Below are 20,901 nucleotides of genomic sequence, written 5' to 3' on the forward strand. Positions count from 1 at the left end.
CAGGCCAGATATTTGCTGCATACAAGAGTCAGATCTTACCTTAAAAGATAAATATAGACTCAGGGTGAAAGGATAGTTGTCCATATTTCAGGCAAATGGTAATCAGAAAAAAGCAGGTGTTGCAATTTCTATTTGCAGATACAATAGGCTTTAAACCAACAAAAGTAAAGAAAGATAAGAATGGTCACTACATATTTGTTAAGGGTCATACTCAATATGATGAGATTTCAATTATTAATATCTATGCACCCAACCAGAATGCACCTCAATTTATAAGAGAAACTCTAACAGACATGAGCAACTTGATTTCCTCCAGCTCCATAATAGTCAGAGATTTCAACACTCCTTTGGCAGTGCTGCATTAATCCTCCAATAAGAAGCTGAGCAAAGAAATTTTAGATTTAAACCTAACCATCCAACATTTGGATTTAGCAGACATCTACAGAACATTTCATCCCAATGAAACTGAAAACACATACTTCTCCTCTGCCCACAGAACATACTCCAAAATCGATCACATCTTAGGTCACAAGTCTAAATTTAAATGAATAGAAATTATTCATAGCATCCTCTTGGACCAACATGGAATAAAAGTTGAACTCAGTTAACAACAGGAATCTGCACGCTCATACAAAAACATGGAAGTTAAATAACCTTATGCTGAATGATAGCTGGGTCATAGATGAGATTAAGAAGGAAATTGCCAAATTTTTGGAACAAAATGACAATGAAGACACGAATTATCAGAACTTCAAAGGAAGTCCTATGACGGAAACTTATAGCACTGCAAGCCTGCCTCAAGAGAATGGAAAGAGAGGAAGTTAACAATTTAATGGGACATCTCAAGCAACTGGAAAAGGAAGAACATTCCAACCCCAAACCCAGTAGAAGAAAAGAAATAACCAAAATTAGAGCAGAATTAAATGAAATTGAAAACAAAAGAATTATACAACAGATCAATAAATCAAAAAGTTGGTTTTTTGAAAAGGTCAATAAAATAGATAAACCTTTGGCTAACCTAACCAGGAAAACAAGAGTAAAATCTCTAATCTCATCAATCAGAAATGACAAAGACAAAGTAACAACAGACTCCTCAGAAATCAAAAAAACCCTTAAGGAATATTATAAGAAACTTCATTCTCAGAAATATGACAATCTGAAAGAAATTGACCAATACTTGGAAGCACATCACCTTCCAAGACTTAGCCAGAATCAAGTGGAAATGTTGAACATGCCAATATCAAGTTCTGAAATAGCATCAACCATACAAGATCTCTCTAAAAAGAAAAACCAGGGACTAGATGGCTTCACGTCAGAATTCTACCAAACCTTTAAAGAGGAACTAGTACCTATATTACTCAACCTGTTTCAAAACGTAGAAAAAGAAGGAAGACTACCCAACACGTTCTATGAAGCAAACATCACCCTGATCCCCAAACCAGGAAAAGGCCCAACAAGAAAAGAAAATATAAACCAATATCACTAATGAATATAGATGCAAAAATATTCAACAAGATCCTAACAAACAGAATCCAGCAACATATCAAACAAATTATACATCATGACCAAGTCAGTTTTAGCCCAGGGTCTCAATGCTGGTTTAATATACATAAATCTACAAGTATAATTCAGCACATAAACAAATTAAAAAACAAAGACCATATGATTCTCTCAATTGATGCAGAAGAAGCTTTTGATAATATCCAGCATCCCTTCATGATCAGAACACTTAAGAAAATTGGTACAGAAGGGACATTTCTTAAACTGATAGAGTTCATCTACATCAAACCCACAGCCAATATCATGTTGAATGGAGTTAAATTGAAATCATTTCCACTCAGATCAGGAACTAGACAAGGCTGCCCATTGTGTCCACTGCTCTTTAACATTGTGATGGAAGTTTTAGCCATCACAATTAGGGAAGAAAAGGCAATCAAGGGTATCCACATAGGGTCAGAAGAGATCAAATTTTCACTCTTCGCAAATGATATGATTGTATGTCTGGAAAACACCAGGGATTCTACTACAAAACTTTTAGAAGTGATCAAGGAATACAGCAGCGTTTCAGGTTACAAAATCAACATTCATAAATCAGTAGCCTTTACATATACCAACAATAGTCAAGCTGAAAAAACAGTTAAGGACTCTATTCCATTCACATAGTACCAAAGAAGATGAAATATTTGGGAGTTTATCTAACAAAAGACATGAAAGATCTCTATAAAGAGAACTATGAAACTCTAAGAAAAGAAATAGCTGAAAACGTTAACAAATAGAAAAACATACCATGCTCATGGCTGGGAAGAATCAACATTGTTAAAACGTCCATACTACACAAAGCAATATACAATTTTAATGCAATCTCTATTAAAGCTCCACTGTCATACTTTAAAGATCTTGAAAAACTAATACGTAGTTTTATATGGAATTTAAAAAAAACTCAAATAGCCAAGACATTACTCAGAAATAAAAACAAAACTGGAGGAATGATGCCACCAGACCTCAGACTATATTACAAATCAATAGTGATCAAAACAGCATGGTACTGGCACAAAAACAGAGAAGTAGATATCTGGAACAGAATAGAGAACCAAGAGATAAATCCAGCTACTTACGGTTATCTGATCTTTGACAAGCCAATTAAAAACATTGAGTGCGGAAAAGATTCCCTATTTAACAAATGGTGCTGGGTGAACTGGCTGGCAACTTGTAGAAGACTGACCCACACCTTTCACCATTAACTAAGATAGACTCTCACTGGATTAAAGGTTTAAACTTAAGACATGAGACTATAAAAATACTAGAAGAGTTTGCAGGGAAAACCCTTGAAGAAATCGGTCTGGGCAAGTATTTTATGAGGAGGACCCCCCAGGCAATTGAAGCAGCTTCAAAAATACACTACTGGGACATGATCTAACTAAAAAGCTTCTGCACAGCCAAGAACACAGTAAGTAAAGCAAGCAGACAGCCCTCAGAATGGGAGAAGATATTTGCAGGTTATGTCTCTGACAAAGGTTTAATAACCAGAATCCACAGAGGACTGAAACATATAAGCAAGAGAAGAACAAGTGATCCCATCGCAGGCTGGGCAAGGGACTTGAAGAGAAACTTCTCTGAAGAAGACAGGTGCACGGCCTACAGACATATGAAAAAATGCTCATCATCTTTAATCATCAGAGAAATGTAAATCAAAACTACCTTGAGATACCATCTAACTTCAGTAAGATTAGCCCATATCACAAAATCCCAAGACCAGAGATGTTGGCGTGGATGTGGAGAAAAGAGAACACTTCTACACTGCTGGTAGGAATGGAAATTAATACATTTCTTTTTGAAAGATGTTTGGAGAACACTTAGAGATCTAAAGTAGACCTGCCATTCAATCCTATAATTCCTCTACTAGGTATATACCCAGAAGACCAAAAATCACATTACAACAAAGATATTTGCACCAGAATGTTTATTGCAGCCCAATTCACAATTGCTAAGTCATGGAAAAAGCCCAAGTGCCTATCGATCCACGAATGGATTAATAAATTGTGGTATATGTACACCATGGAATATTATGCAGCCTTAAAGAAAGATGGAGACTTTACCTCTTTCATGTTTACATGGATGGAGCTGGAACATATTCTTCTTAGTAAGGTATCTCAAGAATGGAAGAAAAAGTACCCAATGTACTCAGCCCTACTATGAAACTAATTTTTGGCTTTCACATGAAAGCTATAACCCAGTTATAACCTAAGAATATGAAGAATGGGGAGAGGGAGGACAGGGACAGAGGAGGATGGGCAGAGGGAGGGTGATTGGTGGGATTACACCTGCGGTGCATCTTACAAGGGTACATGTGAAACTTAGTAAATGTAGAATATAAATGTCTTAACATAATAACTAAGAAAATGCCAGGAAGGCTACATTAACCAGTGTGATGAAAATGTGTCAAACTGTTTATGAAACCAATGTATGGTGCCCCATGATCGCATTAATGTACACAGCTATGATTTAATATTAATTAAAAAAATAACACATCATCATCCATGTCACTGAAAGGAATTGAATCGCACAGATCCATAGTATCTTGTCAAATGTTTAAGAATTCATATTGCCAACATCTCACAAGAAAAGGAATCTTATGTATTTCCCCCTTCCACATTATAATGAAAAATTGTCAGAAAATAAAGGCTTAAACTGAAAACAAATTCAAGCTAAGAGCCAGCACAAGAAATCAAAATAAACACACCGACACTGAACTCAGAGTCCTCATGAAAACCCAGGCTAAAATGAATTCAAGACATTCCATTTCTCCTTCTTTGATTTTTTTTTTTTTTTTGTAGAAATACGAATTCATAAAGAAACTCTGAATTTGCTGTAGACAGTCAAGCAACTCAACAGAAGACAGCTTTCATTACAGGACAAATTCCCAGTATTTAACTGATAAAAGCTCACTCCTATTGACTAACCCTTACTGACCAGACACACCATATCCTGAGGGCTGCAATCCTAGTCCCCAATCACTACCATCAACCTCGCTGCATTCACAGGGTATTTACCTTAATGGTGACTACAAAGCAGTGAACTTGAGTCACCCTGCTCCCAGTACCCTTTACTAAAACAGGACTCACCTTCCCCACTGCCAATAAATCTGGAAGAGACTATACATTAAACAGCTGTGGTAAACAGAATTTCTAAGATTCCATTCATTTTATTTAATTATATTCATTTCTCAGGTAAAGAGTTGTGAAATGTACGGGGGATGTTGAGACTGGGGTAACAGTGAGGGGATCGATCTCCCCAAGTATGCTGTTGCAGTTTGGGTGACTTATCCCCAAAGTTATTCCTTGTGATGCTTCAGGGCTATAGTAAGTCTGGATTCAGGAGACCAGTGTTTGGAGGCAACCTCCTCCCCCCCCCCTTTCTTTTTTTGACTCTGGCTGAAGCTGGCTCAGGCTGGTCTCAAACCTCTGAGCTCAGGGCAATCCATCCTCCTCAGCCTGTGAGCCACCACGCCCAGCCTATACTATATTCATCTTTCCTGGTGTTTTAGCAGCAGAAAAAACCATCCCTACTGAGCCTTCAAATCAGTATGATGAGACAAACGAAGCAGCTCCCCCACACGAGGCATTCCCTGTAATCCATAGGACTGACTGGGAGGTGTCTGCTCAACTTCTTTTTTTTTTTTTAATTTTTAATTTGAGCTTGCTTGTTCATTCTTCTTCGTTTGAAGTACTCTTTTTTGTTGTTCATTTTATTCCTTCTTTTTTTTAGATGTTCTTCCTCTGGTGATGCTCTGTCCCGTTGCCTCCCCAGTAGCTGGGATTACAGACGCCTACCACAATATCTGGCTGTTTTTGATGTTAGTAGAGACGGGGTCTTACTCTGGCTCACTGCTGCTCATACTGGTCTCGAACCTCTGAGCTCAGGCCATCCACCCACCTCAGCCTCCCACAGTGCTGGGACCACAGGCATGAGCCACCACGCCCGGCCTCTGCTCAACTTCTTTTTTTTTTTTTTTTGTAGAGACAGAGTCTCACTGTACCGCCCTCAGGTAGAGTGCCGTGGCGTCACACGGCTCACAGCAACCTCTTAACTCTTGGGCTTACGCGATTCTCTTGCCTCAGCCTCCCGAGCAGCTGGGACTACAGGCGCCCGCCACAACACCCGGCTATTTTTTTGGTTGCAGTTTGGCCGGGGCTGGGTTTGAACCCGCCACCCTCGGCATATGGGGCTGGCGCCCTACTCACTGAGCCACAGGCGCCGCCCTGCTCAACTTCTTAAAAGCATTCTACCCTTGCTTCAGTGACCTCAAGCCCCACTAAAACAAACCATCAAACTCAGTTTAAGATATTTAAAAAATAATGTCCTCTCCTTCAGTTTTTCAGAGTTCAACATGTAGCTACATGATAATATGTTCTATAGCTTGTTAAAGAGTGTCACCAAGTGAAGGACGTGTTCTAGGATAGATAGAGTCCCAAGCCGTTTTCAGATGTCAGAAAAATCAATGAATCATGAATAGCACGGATGGCTGTTGGCTTGTACGGGTAATTCACATCACTTCATAATAATAATTAGTTGAAACTAGTTAATAATTAAACAGTATTTTTAATTCAATTTTATTGTTATTAGCACATAGATATAAAGCAATTTGACATTTGTGTGTGAAGGGAGGGGAGGAGACAGCGCCTGACAGTGATGAAGGAGTCGACTGCCTGGAAGCAGACAGCTAAAGGTTTAAAAAGCTTTCTGAAAATATCCTTCTGCAGTCCTGATCATCTCAATGATGAAATCAACATTGTGTTCAAAATTTTCATCCTCAAAAATTTTTCCTAGCCTGTGTTACAGTCAGCAGATCTAAACCTCAGGGACCAAAGGCAAGCGGCCCGCTGGCCTTGCTCACTGCTCCTGGAAATGACAACGTGAAAAACAGATCTAGCTGGATGGCGACAGCATCACTGCTTCCACAGAGTCCCACAAAATGGATTTGGAAGCTGCTGCTGTGCTGGAATTTTATTACCTGTACAGATGTAGATACACATGGTGAATAACAATAATTCCCATGCTGTAAAACCGAAGCTGTAGCTTTCTGCAGACTGCATTCTGTACAAGTTTGTTTCCAAGGCAAGTGAAGTTTTACACCTTACAAACTCAGGAACAGAATTGTATAGCTGGAGATTCATCTTGGATGCAAACTTCGAGATTCTAAAAACCGATTGTAGGATACTTATCAATAAAAGATCAGGATAAGCTTATTGGATAAAATTTGAATATATTTGTTAATAAAATCTAAGTATGCTCATATCCTTACTTTAAGTCACAGACTACCTAGAAGGAAAATGGTTAAGTCTGGTTTAAGGCTGTTAATACAATGTCAGTTCTTAACACCCAAATGCTCAGATTTTAGGGTAAGCTGTTGAGGGGGGTGTGGAGAAGAGAAAGGCATGAGCCTCTCTTTGAGGATGCAAGTGGTTAAAAAAGTGTTAAGATGTAATAACTAAATGTCACACTAGTAATAGCTATCATTTTAAAGTAGTGTGTGCCAGGCACTGATTAGATGCTTCATATACTCGGTCTCGTTCAATCATGCAACATGTATATTATTATCTTCAGGTTACAGGTGAAAACCATCTATCTCCTAAATGTTAGACAACTAGCCCAAGTCTGTATAACTTCTAAAGAAGAGAAGTAGATTAAACCAGGTCTGTCTCTTTCAGCCCTCTGTGAGTGTCAATAGATGTACAATGCACGGCAATGGACAAATGACAGGCTTTACTCTGGCTACTTAAAGAATCAGTGTAACATGGTGGATGAAATAAGCCACTTAGTGACTATTATTTTATCAGTCTCTAATTCTTTATCTTCAAAATAAATAACACCTCCTTGAATGCATACTCACACTCGCTTAATGAGATTCCTATTGCCCTTCCCTTCATGAATAGCACCAATATCCACTCAGGCTAATATCTGAAAGTCATCCTGACCCCACCGCCATGTCTAACTAGGCCATCAAGCCCAATTATTTTCCCACATAAATTGTTCTCATATCCATCACTGACACGCATGAGTTCAAACCCTTTCATTCTTCACCAAAATTACTCTCACCATCTTTAATCTGCTCTTTTCATTGCTATGAAAAAGATCTTTCTGAAAGCCTAATTTGATAAGTTACTTTCCTGAAATTCTACAATCAAGCATACACTATAATTTAGCAATTCCACTCCTAAGGGTACACCCAACAACATGCATACATATGTCCACCAAATGGCACAAACTAGAACATGCATAATAGCTCTGTTCTAAAAAATTAGAGACTCTACGATGCCCCCCTCTAGAATGGATGAAAAAAAGTGGCATATTTACACAATGGAATTTTATATAGCAATGAGAATAAACAGACAAAACTACATACAATCAAAATATTTGTCTTACAAACATTCAAATGAAGTTCAGAAACATGCAAAGCTATGCGGGGCTTTTAGAAATCAGGACTGTGGTTACGGATGGGAGTTGCGGGGAGACTATGGAAGGCGGTCCTGGTGATGATCCATTTTTCCCTCTGGGTCCTGGTCACCTGGATGTATTCACATACACGTTTATAAAGAGTATTTACACTTGCAATATGTTCACTTTTCTTTATGCGTGTCACGTGTCAATAAAATGTAAAAACCAAAATTAAATGATTATTTTAAAAAATATCTAAGTGTGTTTGCCTTACAACAAGGACTGTAAAGTGGGGACACAGGAAGGGGCAATTGAGAATCAAAAGGATATGAAACTTAATGACAAAGAACTGCGGCTACTGGTAAGATAATCAGCAGGGCAACTGGCAGGCCTTCGTTAATGTGGCTGCTATGGATTGAAAAAGCCAGATGGAGCAGAGACACTTCTTCTCACCAACAATTAACTGTTAAGCATCTGCAAGGAATGCGATGAAAAATACGCTGTTTTCAAACAGATTCCAGTAAATTCTGACCATAGACCAAACGGCTTGCTTTTTAGCAAACAGAAAGCACATGAAGCTACGTGCAGAGAAAAAAAGTCCAGAGACCAGCTTACACAAGAAAGATGGAGACTTTACCTCTTTCATATTTACATGGATGGAGCTGGAACATATTCTTCTTAGTGAAATATCTCAAGAATGGAAGAAAAAGTACCCAATGTACTCAGCCCTACTATGAAACTAATTTATGGCTTTCACATGAAAGCTATAACCCAGTTACAACCTAAGAATAGGGGGAAGGGGGAAAGGGAGGGGAGGGAGGGGGATTGGTGGAATTACACCTGCAGTGCATCTTACAAGGGTATATGTGAAACTTGGTAAATGTGGAATGTAAATGTCTTAGCACAATAACTAAGAAAATGCCAGGAAGGCTATGTTAACCAGTATGATTAAAATGTGTCAAACGGTCTATGAAACTAGTGTATGGTGCCCCATGATCACATTAATGTACACAGCCATGATTTAATAAAATAAAAAAATTAAAAACAAAATCAATTCATTTTTCAGTAGAGAAAAAAAAAAAAACCCTTTAGAATTTTTTAACACTCTGGATTCAACCCAAACAGTAGTACTTGGAAATGTGGATTATAGAACCAGGAGATTTTTACCTTATTAGCATCATTATAAAAAAGAAAAGGAGTCTGTTTGCCCTTCTAGGTTATGATACCTGCTTGGTGCAAGAAAAAAACACAAACGTATTTTGAGTAATAAAAATAGCTAATGCCAATCACTTTATCTTTTACCTTTTCTGAGGACAAATTTGACTCCAATATAGGTTTACCTGCTGTTACTGTACCACACAAGGCCATTACGACTTCAAGATTTTTCTGAACAGAGCAGTGAAAGAAAAGCATCCACAAAGCAAGATGTGCCTTTATTGTCCCCCCAACATATTCCCTGGGCTTCTCACTTTCCCAACCATGAGAAGTTTTCATTGATTTGTCATTGAGTGCTCCCTGGAGTCCCATGAAAGCATTGAAAATGTGACCATATGTTTCAGCCATGTCCTTGGTCGGGGAGCTGCTGACACCTTCATTGTCCAGCCTTCAAGATTCTTTAGTATATTTTATGTCTTAGAGACAGAAGTTATTCTAAAGTGATTGACTGAAGCAGGGCTCCTGGAATTAGAACAGGTGTGATTTGCATACACATCTGTTTGGTCATAAAATATTGGCAAGTAAGTGGGATATCCAGGTCTGCAGCTGCTTCCCAAAGGCTCCACACTGCATTTAGCACCCTTCTAAGACAGCAAGATCAGGGAGTGATATATTCTCCCACTGGAGACAACAAAAATTATATTACCCATGTTCTGCTTACAAATGTATCCTATATTTCAGAATTTGTAATCAAATTAAGTTATCTAAATTCATTGATTCTAATTTATTCATTTCTTTAAAAATGCCAATTCTGTTTTCTTACAGAACCCACAGGCGGAGACACAAATATTTAACAAAATTAACAACTTGAACCATACGTAAATGTTTCCATTTCATCATTCCCTTAGAATAAGACCCTGAAGAAAACATACAATATTTCTTCTTAAGAGGGAAGAACATCTCCAGAGAATGAACACACTTGAAACAATTATTAGGCCATTCCATAGTTTCTTCTCTTCTTTCCTCTTTAGTAAAGATGTATTTTTAATAAATTTTGCTGTACCAGGAGGTAGAGGTTTCTAGGAATACTTTTTTTTTTTTTTTTTTTTGAGATAGTCACTATGTCACCCTTTGCTGTGGCGTCACAGCTCAAAGCGACCTCAAACTCTTGGGCTTAAGCGATTCTCTTGCCTCAGCCTCCCAAGTAGCTGGGACTACAGGTGCCCGCCACAACGCCCAGCTATTTTTTTTTGTTGTAGTTGTCATTGTTTGGCAGGCCCTGGCCAGGTTCGAACCTGCCAGCTCCAGTGGCTGGTGCCCTAGCTGCTGAGCTACAGGCACTGAGCCATAGGAATACTTTAATAAGGTATTTAGACAGCCAGATCTTTTGTGTTTCAGCAGTATTACATTAACACATGCCCCAAGAAAATAAATTTTAGCTTCACTTCTGTCATGTCTATTACATATTTAAATGCAAAGGTTTTCTCAGGCCAGTAAACGAACTACCAAAAGAAAAATCATTCTGACTTTTACACCAAAACATAAGTCTCCTTAGTTTCCCTCTCAACAAGGCCAGTATTTCCTTTGAGATTTGTTGTTTGCAGCAAGATTTCATATTCATTAGAAAGTCATGTCTTGGAGGTTATTTTCATTTGTTTGGCACCTCTATGGGAACTCAACATATAAGCCATTTGATTTTACCTAGCTTAAGGCAAAGAAAACTACCTAGCTATCACCAAATTCCTTAACTGTTATTATTTCCCTAGACCCACTGTAAGTGTTTGTTCTCCAACTGTCAGCTGACTCCCTACTGGGCTTCAGGACCCTAACTGAAATCATGAGGTGTTTTACAATGTAATTCCTTAGCAACTTTGAAATGTATATAAAACACTAAGTTAAAGGACAGGATGTGATTCTAAATATTGATCCAATTCCTTCACATTGTCAAATTTCTGGGCATAGAGTGTCTTGGAGTATTCAGAGATGAGCTCTTGTATCTCTGTGGCATCAATTGTTATTACCCCTTTATCATTTCTGATTGGGGTTACTAGAGATTTTACTTCTCTACTTCTAGTTAGTCTGGCCAAAGGTTTATCTATTTATATTTTTAAAAAACCAACTCCTTGTTTCATTAATTTTCTGAATGATTCCTTTTTTTCAATTTCATTAATCTCTGATTGATTTAATTTTGAATATTTTTTTTTTCTGCTGGGTTTAGGCCTCGATTGTTCTTCTTTTTCCAATTCCATAAGATGGCTTGTGAGCTTGCTGATGTTTTTCGGATGTAGACATCTAAAGCGATAAATTTTCCTCTCAGGACTGCTTCTGCTGTATCCCACAGGTTTTGGTAGCTTATGTCTTCATTGTTGTTATGTTCAAGAAAGTTAATGATTTCCTGTTTTATTTCTTCCTGCACCCAACTCTCATTCAGCATAAGGTAGTTTAATTTCCATGCCTTTTTGGGGGGTTGAATGTTTTTGTTGGAGTTGAGCTCCACCTTTAGTGCCTTGTGGTCTGAGAAGATACAAGATAAAATTTCAATTCTTTTGATTCTGTTGAGTTTTGTTTTGTGTCCTAGGATATGATCAATTTTGTAGAATGTTCCATGGGCCAAGGAGAAGAATGTATATTCTTTAGCTTTGGGATGGCGTGTTCTATATACATCTATCAAACACAGTTGTTGTAGGGTCTCATTTAAGTCCCTTATATCTTTGTTTAATTTCTGTTTAGAGGATCTATCCAGCTCTATAAGAGGAGTGTTAAAGTCTCCTGTTATTATGGTGTTATAGGATATCATATTGCTCAGACTAATTAACGTCTGTTTTAAGAATCTGGGAGCATTTACGTTGGGTGCAGAAATATTCAGAATTGAAATGTCTTCTTGTTCTATTTTTCTCTTAACCAATATGAAGTGTCCATCTTTGTCAGTTTTGACTTTAGTTGTTTTAAATACACCTATATCTGAAAATAAGATTACAACCTCTCTTTCTTTTGAATTCCATTCGCCTGAAAAATTGTCTTCCAACTCTTAACACTGAGTTTTAGTTTGTCTTTCGAGGCAAGGTGTGTTCCTACAGACAGCAAATGGATGGCTTTCGTTTTTTTATCCAACCAGCCAATCTATGCCTCTTCAGTGGGGAATTCAAGCCATTAACATTTACTGAGATAATTTATAAGTGTGGTAGCATTCTATTCATCTTATTTTGTGAAAGTCCATTGCTTAGTTTTATCTTTTGCATCATTGTGGAAGGTAGGTTCTGTCCATTACTTTCTGGGTATTTACTTTGCTGGTGGTCCATTGTGATGATCAGTACATAGAACCAGTTGAAGTATTTCCTATAGAGCTGGTCTTATTGTGGCAAATTTCCTCAATGTTTGCATATCGGTAAAAGATTTGATATCTCCATTAATTTTAAAGCTTAGCTTAGCAGGATATAGAATTCTGGGCTGGAAATTGTTTTGTTTAAGTAGATTAAAGGTAGATGACCATTGTCTTTGGGCTTGAACAGTTTCATTACAAACGTCTGGAGTCACCCAGATGGATTTTCCCCTGTAGGTCAATTGGCACTTACTCCTGGCAGCTTGCAGAATCTTTTCTTTTGTCTTGACTTTGGACAGACTCATCACAATGTGTCTTGGAGAAGCACTATTTGAGTTGAGGTGACCTAGGGTCCTATATCCCTCTGAAAGGAATGTGTCAGAATCTTTGGTGATATTTCAAGCACTCAGATCAAAGAAACAATAAAAAATCTCCCAGCAAAAAAGCCCCCTGAGGAGGTGCCTGTGGCTCAAAGGAATAGGGTGTTGGCCCCATATACCAGAGGTGGCAGGTTCAAACCTGGCCCCAGCCAAAACTGCAAAAAAAAAAAAAAAAAATCCCCTTCAAAGTAAACCTTATTCCCATACTACAGAAATTATTCCAAAAATTGAGGAGGAAGGAATCTTCCCCAACACATTCTACAAAGTAAACATCACCCTGATACCAAAACCAGGAAAATACCCAACTAAAAAGGAGAACTTCAGACCAATTTCACTAATGAATATAGATGCAAAAATTCTCAGCAAAATCCTAGCCAATAGATTACAGCTTATCATCAAAAATGTCATACTTCATGATCAAGTAGGTTTCATCTCAGGGATGCAAGGCTGGTTTAAACTATGCAGGTCCATAAACGTTATTCACTGTATCAACAGAAGCAAAAACAAAGATCATATGATCCTCTCAATAGATGTAGAAAAAGCATTCAATAAAATCCAGCATACTTTTCTAATTAGCACACTGAAGAGTATAGGCATATGTGGCACATTTATTAAACTGGTCGAAGCTATCTATGACAAACCCACAGCTAATATTTTGCTGAATGGAGTAAAACTGAAAGCTGTTCCTCTTAGAACTGGAACCAGAAAAGGCTGTCTTCTTTCACCACTACTATTCAACATAGTGCTGGAAGTTCTAGCCAATACAATTAGGCAAGACAAGGAAATAAAGGGCATCCAAATGGGGGAAGAGGTGGTCAAACTCTTCATCTTTGCTGACAAGATATGATCTTATACTTAGAGAATCCCAAAGACTCAACCACAAGACTCCTGGAAGTCATCAAAAAATACAGTAATATCTCAGGATACAAAATCAATGTCCACAAATCAGTACCCTTTGTATTCGTCAGTAACAGCCAAGATGAGAGGCTAATTAAGGACACAACTCCCTTCACCATAGCTTCAAAGAAAATGAAATACCTAGGAATATACCTAACAAAAGAGGTGAAGGACCTCTATAAAGAAAATTATGAAACCCTCAGAAAAGAAATAGCAGAGAATATTAACAAATGGAAAACATACCATGCTCATGACTGGGAAGAATCAACATTGTTAAAATGTCTATACTTCCCAAAGCAATCTACAGATTCAATGTCATCTCTATAAAATGCTAACATCGTACTTTCAAGACTTGGAAAAAATAACTCTTCTTTGTTTTGTATGGAACCAGAAAAAAAAAACCCATATAGCTAAGGCAGTTCTTAGTAATAAAAACAAAGCCAGGGGCATCAGCATACCAAACTTTAGGCTGTACACAAAGCCATAGTGGTCAAAACAGCATGGTACTGGCACAAAAATAGAGACATAGACATTTAGAATAGACTAGAAAACCAGGAAATGAAACTAACACCATACAGCCACCTAATCTTCGATAAACCAAAGAAGAAAATGCACTGGGGGAAAGAATCCCTATTGAATAAATCGTGCTGGGAGAACTGGATATCCACATGTAGAAGACTGAAACTGGACTTGCACCTTTCTCCACTCACAAAAATTGATTCAAGATGGATAAAAGTCTTAAATTTAAGGCATAAAACAATAAAAACCCTCAAAGAAAGCATAGGAAAAATATTGGCCTGGGGAAAGACTTTATGAAGACAACTTCTGTGGCTATTGCAATAACAACAAAAATAAACAAGTGGGATTTAATTAAGCTGAAAAGCTTCTGTACAGCTAAGGAGATAACAACCAAAGCAAATAGATAACCTAGACAATGGGAAAGGATATCTGCATATTTTGAATCAGAAAAAGCTTGATAACTAGGATCTATAGAGATCTCAATTAATTCACATGAAAAAAGCCAACAATCCCATGTATCAATGGTCAAGAGAGATGAATAGAACCTTCTCTAAAGAAGACAGATGAATGGCTAGCAAACATATGAAAAAATGCTCATAGTCCCTAATTATCAGAGAAATGCAAATCAAAACCACCCTGAGATAACATCTAACCCCAGCAAGAATGGCCCACATCACAAAATCTCAAAACTGCAGATTCTGGCGTGGATCTGGAGAGAAGGGAACACTTTTACACTGCTGATGGGACTGTAAACTAATCCAACCTTTTTGGAAGGAAGTATGGAGAACCTTCAAAGAACTCATGCTAGACCTCCCATTTGATCCTGTAATCCCATTACTGGGCATCTACCCAGAAGGTAAAAAAATCCTTTTACCACAAGGACACTTGCACTAGACTGTTTATCACAGCTCGATTTACAATCGCCAAAATGTTGAAGCAGCCTAAATGCCTCCCAACCCAGGAATGAATTAACAAATTTTGGTATATGTATATCATGGAATACTATTCAGCCATTAAAAAAGATGGAGACTTTACATCCTTTGTATTAACCTAGATGAAAAAGGAACATATTATTCTTAGTAAAACATCACAAGAATGGAGAAGCATGAATCCTATGTACTCAATTTTGCTATGAGGACAATTAATGACCTAGTACATGGTGGGGGGTGTGGTAAGGGGAGAGCAGAAAGAGAGAGAAGGAGGGAGGAGGTGGGGGAAAGGAAGAACAGAGAGAGGGAAGTGGGGAGGAGTGGGAGTCTCAGTGTGTGACACCCCTTTGAGGGCAAGACACAAGTATAAGAGGGACTTTACCTAACAAATACAATGTAACCTGGTTTCTTATATCCTCAATGAATCCTCAACAATAAAAAAATAAAATTTATCAGATAAATCTAAAACACTATGTTAAGGCAAGAAGACAGTGTAGGCCATGCTGAAACGGAGCTATTGAAGGATAAGACACCCCACCCCACCCCCGGCCTTTTCCTAACCGCTACCTAATACTGTTGCCCAAGAGAAGGAGGGAAGGCCTTCAAAGGATCATAGACAAGAAGGTAGGAATACGAAAGCTGGAGAGAAGCTGCTCTGTAAGATTCCCCTCTTGAGCCCCAGGTGGTGTAAGGCTCAAGAACCCTCTGAAGATCCAGGTCAGTAACTAAAAGTCTCCTCTTTGTCAATTCCCCAGAGGTCCTGTGAGACTTCTGACCAGGATTACACTAAGATCTACTGTCCAGGCTGTAGGTTGAGTAGGCTACCAACTCAGGTGACAACCACATCTTTCTACAACCAAGTGAGAAAAGATAGCTCTTCCTTTATTCCCCATTCCCCTTTTAGGTGATCACTTACTTTTGACTTTAACAGGGTGAGCCATGCCTGTTCATAGCTGCAAAACTCTTGTTGCTAGTCTTTACCTCTGCTTCACTGAACGCAAGAACATGTCACCTGAAGCTTGGATTTCAGGATATTATGTCTGATGTATAGCTGGCCTTCAAAAAGTCAAGTTTTTCTCAGGCCACTCCCTGTCCTACACTAACTTTGATATGATCAAAGTTTACCCACAAAAGCTCACATGAACCTCCACCAAATATTCTGCTTTTACTGTTTTCCCTCATTGAATTCTTGATTAATCCATTTGCTACAAATGCACAGATTCTGTAGTCTTTCCATTTGAATCCAGACTATTCTTCGTGTTTATAAATTCCCATAATACTCGTCCAGAAGCTTAAAAAACAGGATATAGTCAGGACATTGAGAAAGAACCCTTGCAAGTTACTTAAGCAGTACATTTAATGCCTAGTCAAATATTTTCCAATCCGGTGTCATTAGGCAAAACAGATAGAAGATGCTGTGGTCCTTCGCAAAACTGTGACTGGCATTTGGGTCTCCTGAAACACTTGTATCAAGCAGCTTTAACACATAAAACACAAACACGGGTATTAAGAAAGTTTAGGACAGTGCCTAAATTCACAGACTGAAGCACGGAAAGTTCAGTTCCATGCCTCAGTCAATCCTCAGGATTCTGTTTTCACCTTTTTAAATTCTTGAATTACTCTTTTAGTGATAATGACTCAAAGTTCTGTCTCCCTTCTGTCTCCAGAATGCTCTTTCTGAATTCCCACATGTGTGTTCTATTATTTTACTAAATACATGCTCAAAATTATCTTCCTTAGAAAAACTAACAGCAGAGTATATTTTATGTTTTCTCCACTTCCAGTATCTTCCCCCCATCCTTTTGACTATACCATAGATTTTAAATTTCTGTAAAATATCCTTTCATCAAGTTATCCCACTGCTGAATACCCTCTACAGCTTCCCATTTCCTTAAGGGAAAAATATGAGGTATTTCTAGCAAAAGTGCTGTAGAATCTGTCTCTATACTAGTCTCTATACTACTGACCATTGACTTCTCCCCAAAAGCTACCTTACACTCTATTTCAGGCGTCCTCAAACTTGTTAAACAGGGGGCCAATTCACTGTCCCTCAGACCATTGGAGGGCCAGACTACAGTTTAAAAAGAAAAAAAAAACTATGAACAAATTTCTATGCACACTGCACATATCTTATTTTGAAGTAAAAAAACAAAACGGGAACAAATACAATCACACTACCTCATATAGCCCGCGGGCCGCAGTTTGAGGACCCCTATATGCATTCTTTTGACAACATGTTTAGCTAATCTCCGTCCTAAGCCTTTGATCATGCAATTCTTTCACCTGGAATGCCTTTCCCTTCTTTTCCAGTCAACTCCTACCAATTCTTTAAAAAGCGAGTCATGTAGCATGAGCCGGGGAGTCTTTCTGACCAGTCCTGGCCATGTTGACCTTCACCTACCCACACCACTCATTTTGGCCATTTATATATATTAGCATTCATTCTTATATACATGCTTATGTGTATGACTTATATTTCTAATTATATTGGTTCTCCGGAGAGAACAGGTATTATTCCTTATATATTTTTTCTTAACATTGAGTATAGCAAGCACTTGATAAATACTTCTTGTAGAAGAATAAACAAGTGAGTCAATGTGCAGTTTGATTTTATTTTTTTTATTTTTTTTTATTTTTTTTAATTTTTTTATGAAATCATAACTGTATACAATGATATGATTATGGGGCATCATACACTCACTTCATAAACCATTTGACACATTTTTATCACAGTGGTTAACATAGCCTTTCCGGCGTTATCTCAGTTACTGTGCCAAAACATTTACATTCTACATTTACCAAGTTTTGCAGTTTGATTTTAGATGAAGTGAAAAACTGGGAAGAGGTCAGAACAGAGATCTAAGTAGGTCACATCAACTGAGACTCCTCGCACGCCCTACATCTTCACTGCTGAATGTCCACGTAATAACTCCAAATTCTTAAGCACATTGTAGAAGCAAATCAAATGTGAAATTACTCCACAGGAAAAAAATACATGAGAATAAAACTGAAGCACCAGTTTTAACCTAACATATTTGGCTTATCTATATCAAGGTAATGTTTTCTAATAATATACAGGAAAAAAATATATATTAAATGATTGCATATAATCAAATTAAAACTCCTGGAAAACTACTAAAAATAGAAAAATTAGCCAGGCATTATGGAATACACCTGTAGTCCCAAGCTACTTGGGAGGCTGAGGCAGGAGGATCACTTGAGCCCAGGAGTTTGAGGCTGCAGTGAGCTGTGAAGACGCTTCTGCACTCTACCTGGGATGATAAAACAAGACTCTGTCTCAAAAATTAAAAAAAAAAATTCTTGAACAGAAGATACAGATTATTTTTTAAATATAGTTGCATGTCAAAAATAAATAGTTTAATTTTTATGGGCAACAATTATTTCTGGTCAAGTCATTATGATATGTAAATGTAAAAGTAGAAAGATTTAAGAGATCTGTAAAATAGAAACAATTTTATATTTCTGCCAGTCATTTCAGAAATATCCAATTGATAATATAAGGCTTAATATACAATAACTGCATGCTTACTATACTAACTCCTGTGCTATGAGGATTATCATTCAATTTTTTCAACAAATCTGTGAATTAGATTATGTTATTATTCCCATTTTATACCCGAGGATACTGAAGCTAGAGAAGCTAAGCAATTTGCTGAAAGTCACATACTCAGTAGGGACAGACGCAAACTCTGGCCCCAGCTGCGCTGCAGGAACAAGCAGTGTCACACAGCCTCCTTTGTCCAGGCAGATGGCACTGACAGTGACATGTGACATCATGATCATGACAATCTTATGGTTGGAAAGTGAATCCTTGCTCCATACAGAAAAATGGAGGATTGTGTACCTTTTCAAAATATGGAGTCTCAGCTAGAATCTATTTTAACATTCCTGCTTTCTTGTTCGTTTCGGCATCTCTATAACCTTAGTCAACAGACCTAATAGACTTCCAACTGTTCCACCAGTTTATGAAGAACTTGGTTAAGAAACAGAACGTATCCCTGTTGATATTTCAATCCCAACTGAAATGTGGAGAAAACCAGCAGATATAAAAAGAAAACCAAATCCTAAAGATCTGTTCTCTCAGAGAAGGAATAATACAGTGAGCTTCCTCAAACCAACAGCCTGGGAAGAAAATTTCAAGTATTCAAAGTCCCACATTTGATGTTCAGTTGCCACATAAAGCTGACAGAAAAGGAATCTCACACACATTAAGTGTGACCTTAATTTATTCATGGAGCTATATCTTCATCTATCAAGAGACAGATGGCTTCTACTTAGATCATTTATTCCTTCGCATACTTTATATATTTATTTCCTTACATTTGCCTTAATTTATAAAGAATTTGACATAATTGCATGATCTATAAATATTCTTTACATATGTAAGTGATGATTTAATTATTTGACAGTATTATTTATCTTTTATTCCTCTACTTTCTATTTTGAAAAATTCCAAAGCTCAAGAGGGACTTTACCTAACAATTGCAATCAGTGTAACCTGGCTTATTGTACCCTCAATGAATCCCCAACAATAAAAAAAAAAAAAAGAAGAAGAAGAAAAATTCCAAAGCTCTAGGAAATTGAAAGAAAAGGTGAGTGACCAGTGTACATCCCTCAGCAGGACCCACAAGTTGTCAACATCTTCTCACGTCTGCTTTGTCTCTCTGTGTCTTTCTCTCACGCACAGACATGTGCTCTCTGTGACAAAACCACTAGAAAATAAGTTAAATACCGTCATACCTCACCACTAATTGCATGGTATGCAAATCTTAAGAGCAAGAACATAAGCACACCACGATTATCATACCCAAGAAATTTAACACTGATACAATATTTTCTAATACATGGCCCATACTCAGTTTTCCCCAATTGTCAATAAAAGGTCCTTTCTAGCTATTTTTTAAATGCAAGAGCCCATCCATGATCACACATTACATTTTTTTTTTTTTGGCTTTTTAGTGCTCTTTATCCTGATTTTTGTCCATTTAAGTTTCCCATGATATTGACATATTTTTGAAGTGTTCAGATCAATAGTCTTAGAGAATGTCCTATGATCTGTGTTTGTCTGAGTGTCCTTGTCAATATTCAATGTGTGGTAATCTATTGTTATAACTTTTTCATGTTTATGTTGTCTCAGATTTAGCCAGTCAAGTGGTGGTTCCAGATGTCAGGTGTCAATGTGTCTTAGCCCTTTCTGTGGACAGAGCTAAGAAAGAAATTCTATTACAATTGCCAGTTCATTACAATGGATAATGAATTTAGAATTGATTATAATGCATGCTATAAATATAGATTGTATTTTTCCCTTTTCCAAAATTATCCAGTTGTTCCGAAACCATTTAAAATCTATCTTGTTCACAATAATTTAATATACAAATTTATCACATACCTGTTTTCTATATTTACTTCAGTCTAATTTCTATATATACTTGGGTCTGCTTCTGAATCTTCTATTCTTTGCAATGGCCTATCTATTCATGTGCTGGCATATTCTTTTTTTAAAATATTAAACAAATTGACTCAAAAATATGTAAAATGACTAGTAATGGATATTGTGCTCCTGTTACCAACTTTCAATTCAACATCAAAACTGAATTTTTGAAAACCAACCATTACTGACAGAAATACCAAAGATCTAAGAAGTCTGAGCGTTCTCAGGATGTGGGCCTGGGCTCATCTTATCAAGAGAACCTGCAAGTTTGTTAGACTATAGAATCTCCTGTCTTACCCTCCAGGCCTCTTGCAT

This window comes from Nycticebus coucang, chromosome 9 (assembly GCF_027406575.1).
Source record: "Nycticebus coucang isolate mNycCou1 chromosome 9, mNycCou1.pri, whole genome shotgun sequence".
Taxonomy (NCBI): domain Eukaryota; kingdom Metazoa; phylum Chordata; class Mammalia; order Primates; family Lorisidae; genus Nycticebus; species Nycticebus coucang.